Here is a 16,378-nt window from a genome sequence, read left to right as displayed (position 1 = left end):
GCAAGGCAATTCCTACTAAGGCAGGTCAAGGCAATTCCAGGCAACCAAATTCCAGTCAAGACAAGGCAAGGTAATGCAAGGCAAGGAAATTCCAGGTGAATTGACTTGCCTTTCCTGGAATTACCTTGTCTGGAATTGCCTTGCCTTGTCTTCCCTTGCCTTGCCTTGCCTGGAATTGCATTGCCTTGCCTTGCCTGAAATCACCTTGCCTGGAATGGCCCTTTTTTTGCCTTGTTTTGCCTTGTCTGGAATTGCCTTTCCTTTCCTTGTCTGAAATTACCTTGTCTGGAATTGCCTTGCCTTTTCTTGCCTGGATTTTTCTTGCTTGGAATTGTGTTGCATTGCATTGCCTTGCCTTGTCTGAAATTGCCTTGCCTGGAATGACCTTGCCTCTCCTTGCCTTTCCTTGCCTTGCCTGGAATTTCCTTGCTGGAATTTTTTTTGCCTTGCCTTGCCTTGCATTGCCTGGAATTGCCTTCCCTTCCCTTGCCTGGAATTGCCTTACCCTGGGTTGCCTTGCCTTGCCTGATATTGCCTTGCCTGGCTTTGCCTGGATTTGCCTTCCCTGGAATTGCCTTGCCTTGCCTTACCTGGAATTGCCTTGCTTGGAATTCCTTTTCCCTGCCTTGTCTTGCCTTGCCTTGCCTGGAATTGCCTTTCCTGGAATTGCCTTGCTTGCCTTGCTTTGCCTTGCCTTCCTTGCCTTCCTTGCCTTGCCTTGCTTGCCTTGCCTTGCCTTTCCCTTCCTTGCTTTGCCTTGCCTGGTCCTGCCCTGCCCTGCCCTGCCCTGACTTGCCTTGCCTTGCCTTGCCTAGGATTGCCTTGCCTGGAATTGTTTTGTCTTGCCTTGCCTTGCCTTGCCTGGAATTGCCTGGAGTGGAGGAGAATGGCTCCAGTGTCAGATTCCCCAACATGCTGCATGCTCAGCAGGATCTGCCCACAGACATTTAGGGAACACTCACCTTCGCCACCTTGTCCGGTGCAGAGGTAGCCAGACAGAACTACACTGGGTTTTGGTGTCATCCAGGACCCCACACACTTTCCTGAGTGTGATCCTGCTTCCCTCCACTGGGCAGCTGCATCTTTTTCTCCTGCAGGATTTTCTGGAAATTTGGCTCTGGGTTTCATCTCCCTTCTCCCCTCTACTTGCCCAAACCTCCTTTTTCTGAAAAAGTGAGGGAATTGTTTATGGGTTAATTTGTTGAAAATAAGTGGCGGCCTCCACGCTTCTGTTTTCTTTCAGCCTGCTGGTAATGCAGGGTTACAAAGGATGCCTGGGCTCCCACACAGGTGCTGGCAGAAGGGGCGGCAGATGGTGCTGTTCCTGCTTGAGGAAGGAGGCCGTCCCCCTGCCCCTCGTCCCTAGGCCGGGCTTCTCCCTGACCTTCTGAATATCCTGTAGTCCAGAGACCTCAGAACCCACTCCTGAGAGAGCAGAGCCAGGTACTTAGAGAAAGACAAACTGGTGCCATTCTAGGATCTTATTAGGTATCTGAATATGTTAGGAAAAAAATTAGGAACTACATATAAAACTTAAAATATTCAAGTATTAAAAGGTTATTTGAATCAACGTTTTAAAACGTGCCATCAGCAAGCCTCTACCACTAAGTGGGGACTTTTACAGAAGTTGAGCAAGTTCCCTGAGTTGAGAGAAAAATGAAGCCACCCGTGCTGGGGACACTTGAGGCAGGGAGAGTGTGGGCAGAGGGAAGCCAGAGAAGTCCCGGCCTGTGGAAGCCAAACAGGAGCGCGTGAGCCAGGAGGGCGGTCAGGATCGGGGATGAGGTTGCTCTCCCTGGAGGAGGAATCCTAAAGTGCACAGCCTGGGACTCCCTCCCCTGGGGTCCAGTCCTCCAACGTTTCACAGGCCTCCTGGAGCTGCCTTCCAATAAGGACAAACACAGCAAGAAAAGATCCATTTCTGCACAAAAGTCCTTCTGGAAAGAAGAAAAAAGAAAGCCGTGAATGGAGTCAAAATGTTACCCAGTGCTGACTTAGCCTCTCAATTCTTTTCTAAATGGAGTGTGGTTTCCTAGTCAGGGAATGGAGAGGCCCCTCTCACTCAGGGACAGGGCCATGACCCCAGAGGATGAAGCAGCAGCATTTATTCAAGATACAACAGTGAGGAAATCCTGTCACATTCCTGTCTCCCTGGAGAGGGCACATGTCGAGATGTGATCCAGGAGACATGTAAGTTCCTAAACCAACTCCCTTCACTCTGTCCCCCAGGACCTGGCCCAGACTCTGAGATATACTGGCTTGGGGTGCCCTCGGGTGGCCATGGGAAAAAACACAGTTTAGGGCCAGTCTGGGGCTTCCAGACCGGGCCAGGATGTCCCCAGGCCACCTGTCCTTCTGCTTTGTCTCAGTGTCCCTTGGCAGATGGCCTGATGCTTGGGGCTGGCCCAAGGACACCTCAGGAAGGTTTGGTTCCCACTCTACAATGATCCGATTATCCAGAGGTTTCAGGGACATCTATCTGCCTTCTGGAGATGGACAGGGGCCTTAAGACTTCGGTTGAGAACAGGATGCTCTGTCTCTTACTGTCTGGGGCAGGGATGGCCTCCAGCTGCAGGAAGTACAGCAGCACCTGGACCTTCCAGAAAGAGTGGGAAAGAGGAGAGAGGCTCAGAGGGTGCTCACAGCTGGTGATCTTTAGCCCCAAGTCCAGCTGAGGTGCTGGGTCCTCTGCTGCTGCCATGAAACCTTTACAGTGAGACGGGAGGTGGGGGTGTGGATGAGGACAAGGCATGACTTGGGGGGGTTATTTTAGAGGTGCACAAGGCCTTGCTCTGTCACCCATGCTGGAGTACAGTGGTTCCATCATGGGGCACTGCAGCCTCTAACTGCTAGGCTCAAGGCATCCTCCGGTGTCAGCCTCCCCAGTACCTAGGACTGCAGGTGTGTGCCACAATGCCTGACTAATTTTTCCTTTCCTCTTTTCTAGAAATGGGGTTTGCTGCATTGTCCAGACTGGTCTCAAACACCTGGGTTCAGTTATCCTGCCGCAGTCTCTCAAAGTGCTGGGACTACAGGCATGAGCCTCCACACCCAAACACTTGGGGTGGTTTTAAGCCCCCAGTAAGGTGCACCAGCAGGACCAAGAGGTGGCCTGGACCTCCCCAACACTCTCATCCATGCAGACCTAGGCAAGTTTCTCTCTCTGAATCTCAGGCACCACCACAGACAATGCAAGTAGGAAGCTGGGCAGGGCAGGACTGGGGGTGTAGCAGGCAGAGGCCACCTCTGTCAGGTCGGGGTGACATGGGCTGGCTGAAGCCTGTCTTCCCACACGTAGGTCATGACCTCCAAGGACCAGCTGTCGGTCATGGTGATGGGCCACTGGGATTGGCAGAAAGCTTGCTCTCCTTCTCTGAGGCTGGAGCAGTGTGGGGCCAAAGACCATGGCGAGGTTGTGCAGGGACTTTTATTGACTGCCTTTTTCTTACCACCCTGTGCAGGACCGAAGAAGAGGGTGCTATTTCTATGCCACCACCAGGAAAGAGGCAGAGGGGCTGGGCCATGCTGGAGTCCTCTGGGAGGGAGCAACCTTGACCCTGGCTGTGATGCAAGCTGATTCCAGCCCTGGTACTTGTGGGTCTCAGCGGCCCACGATGAGGGGTTAGCTCTGGGCTGGTGGGGAGGTCTCCTCCATGGTCAGGGAGTGAGGGAGTTGGGGGATTCAAGTGCACTGTTGGCTATGGCCAAAGCTCTCTCTTTGTGAAGCCACAGTGCAGAGGGGGGAGCAGGGCAAAGAGGAGAGGCTGGGGTGGGGGTGGCAGGGGTGCTGGTTCCCAGAGGCAGTGAGGGACTGTAGATGGGTTGGGGGGAAAGGTCCTCCATGCTGGGGGTCTGATGTGAGCAGAGGGACACCCTGTGGCCTGGGTTTTTGTAGCCCTCCCTGGGCAGCCATGAGAGAGCTGGGCTACCTTTTCAGGTGGTCCAGAAGGAAAAGGAAGGTGAGCAGGTTGGCCTCCAGCCGGGACAAGGGCAGGTTGAGCATGGAGTTCTTTGCAGCGGGGTCTGAAATTACTGCACAAGGCAGTGGGTTACTTCTCGTGGTCACAACGAGCTGGAGACCTCTCCCGAGTGGGTGACAGGGAGCACCCAGGACACATGCTCCTGAAAAGCTTAGGCTCGTCATCATCCTCACTCCTACAGCACTGGGCCCAAATAAGGACCCTGTGAAGGGCGCCAGTGTGGGGTATGAGCCACCTGAATTCCTTTTCTCTTCCCCACAGGGGTCAGCAGCACCTGGAGAACAGCAGCAGGAGGTGGCGTGAGAGCAGTGGCTCATGGGCAGAGCTACCCGTGGGAAACTGCAGCTGCCACCCCCTCCCAAGGGCAGCCCAGAGTAGTGGAGGCTCAGCATAAAATGAAAAAGGGGAGTGAGGGACACAAGGAGGTGGGAGATGGGTGGCCCCAGCCCCACAAACTAAGCAGAGACCCTCTCTTCACCCTAGACTCCGCAGGGGCACCTCAGACTGGTCCTCTGGGCGTGGGCCCGGGAGGCAGGCCTGCCCTAAGGGTCATGCAGAGGATACAGGGCCACACATGCAGTGCCCTGCTTAGACATCAGCCTGCAGGTTGACTTGGGGTCAGGCCAGGTTTGATCCTGTGCTTGACTGGGCCAGGACCCGTGGCTAGAGCACCTGGGGACCCTCGTTCAGCCCTGGTCTGCTGGAAGGGGGACAGCAGACTTTAGGACCCCACAGCACAGCAGTGATGAGCATTTTACTCTCTTGGTCTCCTTGAGGAATAGGACAAGGAGTCCTCTGGGGACAGACGAGGACTTACACAACAGCCTCAGTTGTGGCCCCTGCTTTCTGAGCTTGGTTAAAGCATTGACCATGGTAGAAAAGACACAGCTTGGGTTCTCACACCTCACTTTCCACAGCCCCTAACGGCAGCAGTGCACATGGAGGAGATGCCTCCTATGATGCCAAGGCCTCCCGTGCTCACCAATGCCCTCATCAAAGTTGGGTAGAACTTGTCAGTGAAGAGGGGCTCAGGCAGCTCATGGAAGTAGAGCTTCAGTGTGTCTGTGATGGTGTGTACGTCCATCTCATTAATCATCATCGACACATCCCTGTTATCTGGAAAGAACATGGAAGTGCTGCAGCCTCCTTGAGGATCCCAAGTAGGTCTCCCGCCATCCCTGCCTTGGCTAAAGCACCGTCCCTGCCATGCTGGCCACTGTGCAGGTCCCTCCCTGGCTTTGAGCAGCTCATCTTCCTCCTCCCAAGAGCTGTGCATGGTTCTGTGTCTGTGTAGAGATGATGGAGGGGTGTGTGCATCTCCATATTTCTCCCCTGCTTGGCTCCATCATGGATCACTGCAGCCTCTAACTGCTAGGCTGAAGCCATCCTCCCGTGTCAGCCTCCCCAGTACCTAGGACTACAGGTGTGTGCCACAATGCCTGACTAATTTTTCCTTTTCTCTTTTCTAGAGATGGGGTTTGCTGCATTGTCCAGACTGGTCTGAAACACCTGGGTTCAGTTATCCTGCCGCAGTCTCTCAAGGTGCTGGGACTACAGGTGTGAGCCTCCACACCCAAACACTTGGGGTGGTTTTAAGCCCCCAGTAAGGTGCACCAGCAGGACCAAGAGGTGGCCTGGGCCTCCCCAACACTCTCATCCATGCAGACCTAATTTGTTTATTGTTATCTGAAATTCAAATTTATTTATGCATCCTGTGTTGATCTGGCAACCCTATACTATCTGTAACCCTGTAATAGGCCCTCTCAGAGCACACGGATAGGAGATATGTGTATTAACCCATGTATATACACATATCTATTAAATTTTTATATATGTGTGGTTAAATATGAGTCATACTTATTTCTCTAACTCAAATCCAGTATCACAGGGTTCCTTCTAGCCTTCTGCCTTTGCTTATCTATAACCTCTCTCTCCAGCAGTGAAAAACCTGACCCCCACTATCCACTCTTCATTTACTTATTTGCCCCTTCTTACTCATGGTGCATGTAAAGCTATTTCAGAATTGGTCACAGCCTCCCCACCCCCAGCCCCACCCCAAGCCCGATGAGAAACAAACTTACAAGTTGCAACACAGTGCTGAGGTCCAGTTCCTTTGGCCTTTAGCCTTGCAATTGTAAGTCAAAGTAGCACCTGCAAGGTTACTTTGGTTTGCCCCTTTTCCCAACCCCTCAGGGATGTTATGTGTACAGTGACATTCATTCCTGAAAATCTACATTCCCCTCCATCCTGGTTATTTTTCTTCATCTACAAAATGTGAGAATGTCAATGTTTTATTTGGTACAAGGATAAGGAGGAAAACAGCAAAATAACTTTGATAATAAGATTTACACTTTAACACAAGTGATTTTCCTAAAACACAACTTTCACATTTGGCTGCGTGAAACAGAGAGAGAGAAAAAAGGGACCTTTCACTAGTTTTAAGTAGGCCAACTCATATGATCCCTCCAAATGAGTTTAAATGAGAATGAGTACTTTTTTCCTAGCTGGGAAAATATTTTCCTTAATTGAGTTTAAATAATTTACCCATAGTGATGAATAAGCCCTTGGGCTAGGCTCAGAAACCTCTTCTACCAGCCTGTTTCATAAGAATTAAAAAAATATGTAGGGGACATACATGAAATATATATATTGGGTTGTAATAGACTTAGACTCCCACACAATAATAGTGGGAGACTTTAATACTCCACTGTCAATATTAGACAGATCAACCAGACAGAAAATCAACAAGGATATCCAGGGCTTGAACTCAGACCTGGAGCAAGCAAACCTGATAGACATTTACAGAACTCTCCACCCCAAATCCACAGAATACACATTCTTCTCAGCACCACATCACACCTACTCAAAAATTGACCACATAATTGGAAGTAAAGCACTGCTCAATAAATGCAAAACAACTGAAATCATAACAAACAGCCTCTCAGACCATAGTGCAATCAAGTTAGAACTCAGAATTCAGAAACCGACCCAGAACCGCACAGCTTCATGGAAACTGAACAACTGGCTCTTGAATGTTGACTGGGTAAACAATGAAATGAAGACAGAAATAAAGAAGTTCTTCGAAACCACTGAGAATGAAGACACAACATGCCAGAACCTCTGGGACACATTTAAAGCAGTCTCTAGAGGAAAGTATATAGCAATGAGTGCCCATATGAGGAGAATGGAGAGATCCAAAATTGACACCCTATCGTCAAAATTGAAAGAGCTAGAGGAGCAAGATCAAAAAAACTCAAAACCCAGCAGAAGACAAGAAATAACTAAGATCAGAGCTGAACTGAAGGAGATTGAGACCCGAAAAGCCCTTCAAAAAATCAATAAATCCAAGAGCTGGTTTTTCGAAAAGATCAACAAAATAGACAGACCACTAGCCAGATTGATCAAAAATAAAAGAGAGAACAACCAAATAGATGCAATAAAAAATGATAAAGGGGAAATCACCACAGATTCCACAGAAATTCAAACCATCATCAGAGAATATTACAAACAACTCTATGCACATAAACTGGTAAACCTGGAAGAAATGGATAAATTCCTGGACTCCTGTGTCCTCCCAAGCCTAAACCAGGAGGAAGCTGAAACTATGAATAGACCAATAACAAGGTCAGAAGTCGAGGCAGCAATTAAGAGCCTACCACTCAAAAAAGCCCAGGTCCAGACGGGTTCACAGCCGAATTCTACCAGACACACAAAGAGGAGCTGGTACCATTCCTTCTAAAACTATTTCAAACAATCCAAAAAGAGGGAATCCTTCCCAAATCATTTTACGAGACCAACATCATCCTGATACCAAAACCCGGAAGAGACCCAACAAGAAAAGAAAACTTCAGGCCAATATCCATGATGAACATAGATGCAAAAATCTTAAATAAAATATTGGCAAGCCGATTGCAACAGCAAATCAAATAACTTATTCATCATGATCAAGTAGGATTCATCCCGGGGATGCAAGGCTGGTTCAACATACGCAAGTCTATCAACATAATTCACCACATAAACAGAACCAAAAACAAAAACCACATGATTATCTCAATTGACGCAGAGAAGGCATTTGACAAAATTCAACAGCCCTTTATGCTAAAAACCCTCAATAAACTTGGTATCGATGGAACGTATCTCAAAGTAATAAAAGCTATTTATGACAAACCAACAGCCAATATCATACTGAATGGGCAAAAACTGGAAGCATTCCCTTTGAAATCTGGCACTAGACAAGGATGCCCTCTTTCACCACTCCTATTCAATATAGTACTGGAAGTTCTAGCCAGAGCAATCAGGCAAGAAAAAGAAATAAAGGGTATTCAAATAGGAAAGGTGGAAGCCAAATTGTCTCTATTTGCAGACGACATGATAGTATACCTAGAAGACCCCATCGCCTCAGCCCAAAAACTACTGAAACTGATAAGCAACTTCAGCAAAGTCTCAGGATATAAAATCAATGTGCAAAAATCACAAGCATTCCTATACACCAATAACAGACTTAAAGAAAACCAAATCAAGAATGAACTGCCATTCACAATTGCTACAAAAAGAATAAAATACCTAGGAATACAACTCACAAGGAATGTAAGGGACCTCTTCAAGGAGAACTACAAACCACTCCTCAACGAAATCAGAGAGGACACAAACAGATGGAGAAACATTCCATGTTCATGGTTAGGAAGAATTAATATCGTGAAAATGGCTATACTGCCCAAAGTAATTTACAGAATCAACGCTATCCCCATCAAGCTACCACTGACTTTCTTCACAGAACTGGAAAAAACCACCATGAACTTCATATGGAACCAAAAGAGAGCCCGCATAGCCAAGTCAATTCTAAGCAAAAAGAACACAGCGGGGGGCATCACACTACCGGATTTCAAACTATACTACAAGGCTACAGTAATCAAAACAGCATGGTACTGGTACCAACACATAGATACAGACCAATGGAACAAAACAGAGGCACCAGAGGCAACACAACATATCTACAACTATACAATCTTTGATAAACCTGACAAAAACAAGCAATGGGGAAAGGATTCCCTGTTTAACAAATGGTGTTCGGAAAACTGGCTAGCCATGTGCAGAAAGCAGAAACTGGACCCCTTCCTGACACCTCACACTAAAATTAACTCCAGATGGATTAAAGACTTAAACATAAGACCTGGCACGATAAAAACCCTAGAAGGAAATCTAGGCAAAACTATCCAGGACATAGGAGTAGGCAAGGACTTCCTGAACAAAACACCAAAAGCATTGGCAACAAAAGCCAAAATAGACAAATGGGACCTAATGAAACTCCACAGCTTCTGCACGGCAAAAGAAACAGTCACTAGAGTGAATCGGCAACCAACAGAATGGGAAAAAATTTTTGCAGTTTACCCATCTGACAAAGGGCTGATATCCAGAATTTACAAAGAACTCAAACAGATTTACAGGAAAAAAACAAACAAGCCCATTCAAAAGTGGGCAAAGGATATGAACAGACACTTTACGAAAGAAGACATATATGAGGCCAACAATCATATGAAAAAATGCTCATCGTCACTGGTCATCAGAGAGATGCAAATCAAAACCACATTGAGATACCATCTCACACCAGTTAGAATGGCGATCATTAAAAAATCTGGAGACAACAGATGCTGGAGAGGATGTGGAGAAAAAGGAACACTTTTACACTGTTGGTGGGAGTGTAAATTAGTTCAACCATTGTGGAAGACAGTGTGGTGATTCCTCAAGGCCTTAGAAATAGAAATTCCATTTGACCCAGCAATCCCATTACTGGGTATATATCCAAAAGACTATAAATCGTTCTACTATAAGGACACATGTACACGAATGTTCATTGCAGCACTGTTTACAATAGCAAAGACCTGGATTCAACCAAAATGCCCATTGATAATAGACTGGATTGGAAAAACGTGGCACATATACACCATGGAATATTATGCAGCAATCAGAAATGATGAGTTTGTGTCGTTTGTAGGGACATGGATGAATCTGGAGAACATCATCCTCAGCAAACTGACACAAGAACAGAAAATGAAACACCGCATATTCTCACTCATAAGCGGGTGATGAACAATGAGAACACATGGACACAGAAAGGGGAGTACTAAACACTGGGGTCTATTAGGGGAAAAGGGGAGGGCCAGTGGGAGGGGGAGGTGGGGAGGGATGGCCTGGGGAGAAATACCAAATGTGGGTGAAGGGGAAAAGGAAAGCAAAGCACACTGCCATGTGTGTGCCTACGCAACTGTCTTGCATCCTCTGCTCATGTACCCCAAAACCTAAAATCCAATAAAAAATTTAAAAAAAAAAAAAAAAAAGGAAAACAATGAGGAAGAAGTACCATAGCCCACAGGCACCTAGCAATGGGGAATTAATTCAGACTGAGAAAATATGGCTCTGGAGAGACACTAAAGTCATATTGTAAATTTATGAAGTCGAAATGAACCCTTTCTCCCCAGCTTCAGACTTAGATAAGGTTTGAGATGTCAGGGATGTGCATGGACCCTTCAAAAAGTGATATTTTCATCCGTGTTCTTCCCCCTTCCCTCCCCTGCAAGACAAAATATACGGAAATACAAGTGCTTGGTACTACATGCTTTTGAGGCTTAAAAGCTCAATAATAAGCACGCTGCATCCGTTGTTGAAGGGGATCACTTTTTAAATAAACATCACCAGAAGAATCTCTTCAAACGGAGAATGAAGTCACTCTCCCTCCCCAGAGGCTATGAGGGAAAAGGGAGACGGATATTTCCCCTACTTGCACGTGGGATCTCCCTTTGTCTGCCTTGGGAGGTAGCTCAGAGAAAAGGCAAAGCTCAGTTCTCCATGGCAAAGTCTTTGGTCTTCTCCTCCTGGTCTCCCACTTTGTAGCGCAGCAGCACGCGTAGGCGACGGGGGTTGTCCCGGGAGGGCAGTAGCGTGATCTCTCCTGATACGTCCGTGTCTTGCTCCACTTGCACCGGCTCGTTCAGGTAGAGGAGCGCCTGTTTCCAGTGTGTGGCGGGTGAAAGGCGAGGTGGACAGCACTAAGGGTTTCTCCGACTCCCCTCCAGGAAAGGTCACCTGTACCCCGATGGCAAAGCAGTGCATGGGCGCCGAGCCGTAGCAGCTGCAGCGGAAGCGCCCGCCCACTCCGGCCTCCAGCTCCTGCTCCAGGCCAGCGCGGGAGAGCTCTAGCTGAGCAAAGCGCTGCGGCCGGGACAGCACATCCTCGCCTGACAGTCCCTGCACCACAGTCTCCGATGGTCCACGAGGCAGCGCGTGGCTAAGCCCTCCAGGCAGCTCATGTCCACACCATAGTGCTGCTTCACCTGGCTCCAGAAGCCCAGGCGCCATTCCAGCATCCGGTCGCTGATGGGGGCTATGAAGAGCTCGGCGGAGGCCGGCAGGAGAAGACCGCCTTCCTTCAGCCACTTGGTTCGCACGTGGAGGACGGAGCTCAGCATGGACTCGTGCAGGAGTCCGTATCCCATCCACTCGTTCACGATGGCATCCACCTGCTCCGGCAACTCCACAGTCTCCACCGGTCCCGGCAGGACGTGCACCCGGTCCTCCAGCCCGTTGAACCGCACCAGCTCCCTGTTGAGCACCAGCTCAACAGGTAGAGCCTGTTGCCAGATGGCGCTGGCCTCTACCGCGTACACGCGCCAGGCGCCGGCCTGGGCACAGAAGATACTCAGAATGCCGGTGCCCGCTCCCACGTCCAGTACCGTCTTGCCTCGCAGTGCTGCCCAGTTCCGCAGGATGCTCAGGCAGTAGGCATTGGTGCGGACACGGTCTGCGATCATCTCCTCGTGGACGTCTGAGTAGCACTCGTAGTACAGCTGGTCCCACTCCCGCTTAGTCCTCCAGGGTCGCTCCAGGGCCGCCTCCCGCTCAGCGCCATCTTCCTCTTCAGTTCCTTCCCCTCCTTCGCCACCGCTCCCCGACTCAAGCTTTGCTTTCTTGGGCTGCGACATCTTGGCCCTAATTTTTTTTAATTGTATGTATTAAGAGTTCCCACTTTGTGATATACAGTTCTATGGATTTTAAGAAATGCAGAGCCATTTATCCTCAACCCAGTATCATACAGAATTGTTCCTTCCCAAGCCTGCAACCCTGGCTTTTGGAGACAGGGTCTTTCTCTGCCACCCAGGTTGGAATGCAGTGGTGTGATCACAACTCACTGCAGTCTCAAACAATCCTTTTACCTCAACCTCCTGAGTAACTGGGACTACAGGCATGTGCACACATCCCCAGCTACTTTTTTACCTTTTTTTTTTTTTTTTTTTTTTGAGACGGAGTTTCGCTCTTGTTACCAAGGTTGGAGTGCAATGGCGCGATCTTGGCTCACCGCAACCTCCGCTTCCTGGGTTCAGGCAATTCTCCTGCCTCAGCCTCCTGAGTAGCTGGGATTACAGGCACGCACCACCATGCCCAGCTAATTTTTTGTATTTTTAGTAGAGACGGGGTTTCACCATGTTGACCAGGATGGTCTCCATCTCTTGACCTCGTGATCCACCTGCCTCAGCTTCCCAAAGTGCTGGGATTACAGGCATGAGCCACTGCGCCCGGGCTGATTGTGTTTTTCAAACTAGGCCAAAAGGGCCCCTCAAACTCTAAAATACAAAAATTCTTGCTGCTCCTCTTCTCAAATCTTCTCAGATTCTGGACATACCCAGCAATTCCATGTGCCTTTTTATTCCCTTAATCCTGTTAACTTTTTGTCTCTTCTTAGCAATGACTTTCTTTCATTTTAGAGAAAGTCCTGCTGGTAACATACTCACTTTGTAAGCCAGGAAAAAGAGAACTTGAAGGAAGAATAACACATTTTTCTTAATTTTTTTGCAAGGGAAAAAATAAAGGAAGTAGAGAAATATACTACTCAATACAGTTGTCAAACAAATGTCTTGGAACCATGGCCTCCGAGAATACCCATCTGAACTGCATTGCAGTAGAAACCACATTTTCATATTCCTTTTGTGAAAATTCAAAGATAATGAATTAGATGTTACCCATTGTTTTCCAGAATAGGATTTCTGGAGTTACTGGTAGTTCAGAGAGTTTTAGTCACAAGATATATATTTTCTATAGGGGTGTGTGTGTGTGTGTGTGTGTGTGTGTATATACTTATGTAAATGCACATATATACACATACACACAAACATACATGTGCTATAGCTTTTGAACGGAGATATATGTGTGCGTACGCACACATACACACACACACATTCATTCATTCATTCATTCATTCATTCATTCATGTCATACAGTTTCTTTGAAGAGCAACAGAAGAAAAATGCAGGAAATAAAAAGGCAAGCTGGGGTCAGGCCTATACAGCGAGCTCTTTGAGGTCTCTATCAGAAATAAAAGATTTCAGTCTTTTTTGGCTGGGCACAGTAGCTCATGCCTGTAATCCTTATACTTTGGGAGATAAAGGTGGGAGGATCACTTAAGCTCAAAAGTTCGAGACTAGTCTGGGCAACATTGTAAAACCCCATCTCTACAAAAATTAGCCAGGCATGGTAGTTGGAGCCTGTAGTCCCAGCTACCTGGGAGGCTCAGGTGGGAGGATCACCTGAGTCAGGGAGATATAGGCTGCAGTAAGCCATGATGGTGCCACTGCACACCAGCCTGGGTGACAGAGTGAGAGTCTGTCTTTAAAAAAAAAATCCATCTTTCATAATTACTCAAATTAAAACAACAAAACAGAGATGTGAAGACTTGGTTCAGGAAGATTCAGTCATCTCAACAGCTCTTTGTAAAGGACTGCCAGCAGACTCCTTTTGACTCTAAATGGAAAAGGATGCCAACACAATTCTTCCTAGGAAGCTAATCTGTAGTTAAAATAGGCACACTACATAGCTCTGTGTGTGTAGTGTTGTAATTGTCTAACAGAGGAGACACTAAATGCACTCAGTGCATAAAACACATTTAAAATAAAGAAGGAATTCCTGAGGGAATAATAAAACCAACGATGTGACAGTAATTTCATGAGCCATCCAGGTATAATTACCAACCAATAAAAAAATATTTCATAATGCTCTCAGCTTTCTTTAAATATTGGCTCATAAAGCACTGTTCTGTTATTTGCTTTCATTAAAACAGCCTTTAAAATCAGTATCTCCTAGCTGTTAGTATGTACTAGTGGGAAATTATTATTATTATCATTATTATTTGAGATGGAGTCTTGCTCTGTTGCATAGGCTGGAGTGCAGTGGCGCGATCTCAGCTCACTGCAACCTCCACCTGCTGGGTTCAAGTGATTCTCCTGCCTCAGCCTCCTGAGTAGCTGGGATTACAGGCGCACACCACCATGTCCAGCTAATTTTTGTATCTTTGGTAGAGATGGGATTTCACCATGTTGGTCAGGCTGGTTTCAAACTCCTGACCTGAAGATCCGCCAGCCTTGGCCTCCCAAAATGCTGGAATGACAGGTGTGAGCCACCATGCCTGGCCTGAACACTTTTATAAAAAAGGAATTTTATGTGCAAAAGCTGCCAGGTTTCCAGCTCTGGGGCATTCAGGGAGCACAAACTTCAGGGGCATCACTGTAGCTCAAGAAACCTGGGGATTGAGTTGACAGGGTTTTACCCAAGAGCCTAAAACAACACAGTTAAAGATGGAGAAACAGGCTGGGTGTGGTAGCTCATGCCTGTAATCCCAGCACCTTGAGAAGCCCAGGGTGGTGGATCACGAGGTAATTGAGACTGTCCTGGCTAGCATGGTGAAACCCAGTTTCTACTAAAAGTACAAAAATTAGCTGGATGTGGTGGCATGCGCCTGTAGTCCCAGCTACATGTCAGGCTGAGGAAGGAGAATCACTTGAACCATGGAGGCAGATGTTGTGGTGAGCTGAGATGGTGCCATTGCACTCCAGCCTGAGAAACAAGAGTGAGACTCTTGTCTCAAAAAAAAAAAAAAGATAGAGAAACAGAAGCCCCAGGGTTCAGCTGTTAAGATAGGCCTGGCAAGGGAAGGTCAACAATGGAAGAACAGTAGAGGTTAGAACCTGGACACTGAGAATAAGATAAAACAAGGCTTCACGAGGCCTGAATCAGCTACAATTAAGTTTAATACTAAAGATGTGAATGACAAGATGTGTGAGAATATTCCTCATCCCTCTTAAATTAGCAGTTTAATTTAGACTGAGAAATGTAGGGCCATAAGGGACCATAATAATAATAATGTTGACATGATTGGCTTATTTTCTTTTCTTTTCATCTGAGATGGAGTCTCACACTGTCACTCAGGCTGGTGTGCCATGGTGCGATCTCAGCTCAATGCAACCTTCGCCTCCTGGGTTCAAGTGATTCTCCTGCCTCAGCCTCTGGAGTAGCTAGGATCACAGGTGCCCACCACCATGCCCGGCTAATTTTTCTTATTTTTAGTAGAGACAGAGTTTCTACTCTGTGTAGAAGACAGAGTAGAATTTGCTGAATACATTGCTAGAATAGCAATGTATAATAAGACTATTATCTATGAGTTATTTTACATCACACAGATATAAAATAACTATATCTATATATATTTATATATCTGTATATAAATCTATATCTATATCTATAATATGTATATATATTTCTATATATATAAATGTTTTATACTTAAATTAAGAAAAATATACTACTTACCACAAAACCTCCCAAATATTGAGTTTGCTTAGTGATATAATTCTTGTTTATAGGAAAAAGTCAAGGTCAAATCAGAAGATGTTTCTGAAATCAAAGTATGCTTTTAAATTATTTCATTCATTAAATAGGGTCTTTGTCCATCTTCTGCGGAGCCAAATTGCAACCAGAGAGAAGGGCTAAGAAGTAATGGAGGAGAGCCTAGATTCCAGGAGCTGCCATTCAGGAAAAACGAAATGGAGGAACAGGTTAAAGACTGTTTAATTCCAGGGCTACCATTGTATTTCTTTGTATTACTGTCTTTTGTACGTAACAGGAAGTTACTTCTATTTCCTACAGTGCCCCTGAGAGGCTGCTGTTGTGAAAATACTTGGACACTCAATTTGTCAACACTATGCTGAGTGTTACAGGGGATACAGAGTTAGGTATTTCACTTTCTCAGAAAATGCAATATGGCTAAGTTCATGAAGCTTTTCACCTTGGATTCACAGAGTAATGGTCCATCAGTAACAGATTTGGGATTTGTATTCGTTTCCTGGGCTGCCTTAACAAAGTTCAACAAACTAGCTGACTTAAAGCAATAGAAATGTATTGGCTCACAATTCTGGGAGAGCAGAAATCCAAAATCAAGGGGTCACCAGAACCAAGTGCCTTCTGAAAGCTGTAGGGAATCCTTCCTTGCCTCTTCCTGGTTTCTGGTGCGTTACTGACAATCTTTGGCATTTTCTTTATTTGCAGTCGCAAAACTCCATTCTCTGCCTTCATCACAC

The 16,378-nt window shown here is 46.7% G+C and overlaps 2 pseudogenes across 1 annotated transcript; one reads left to right on the top strand and one right to left on the bottom strand.

Annotated features, from left to right (window-relative positions):
• Nucleotides 1-2,055: 2,055 nt before the first annotated feature.
• Nucleotides 2,056-5,825, top strand: LOC118153097 (uncharacterized; annotated as a pseudogene). The gene is made up of 4 exons (XR_013528705.1): nt 2,056-2,190; nt 2,948-3,588; nt 4,242-5,140; nt 5,450-5,825. The product of XR_013528705.1 is annotated as an uncharacterized LOC118153097 (transcript).
• A 4,803-nt stretch (nt 5,826-10,628) lies between these two features.
• LOC100412096 (protein arginine N-methyltransferase 6-like) lies at nt 10,629-11,956 on the bottom strand (annotated as a pseudogene).
• Between the last annotated feature and the right edge of the window lie 4,422 nt (nt 11,957-16,378).

This window comes from Callithrix jacchus, chromosome 1, assembly GCF_049354715.1.
Source record: "Callithrix jacchus isolate 240 chromosome 1, calJac240_pri, whole genome shotgun sequence".
Taxonomy (NCBI): domain Eukaryota; kingdom Metazoa; phylum Chordata; class Mammalia; order Primates; family Cebidae; genus Callithrix; species Callithrix jacchus.
Note: the sequence above shows the minus strand (reverse complement) of the source record. Positions and strands in the feature narration are given on the sequence as shown.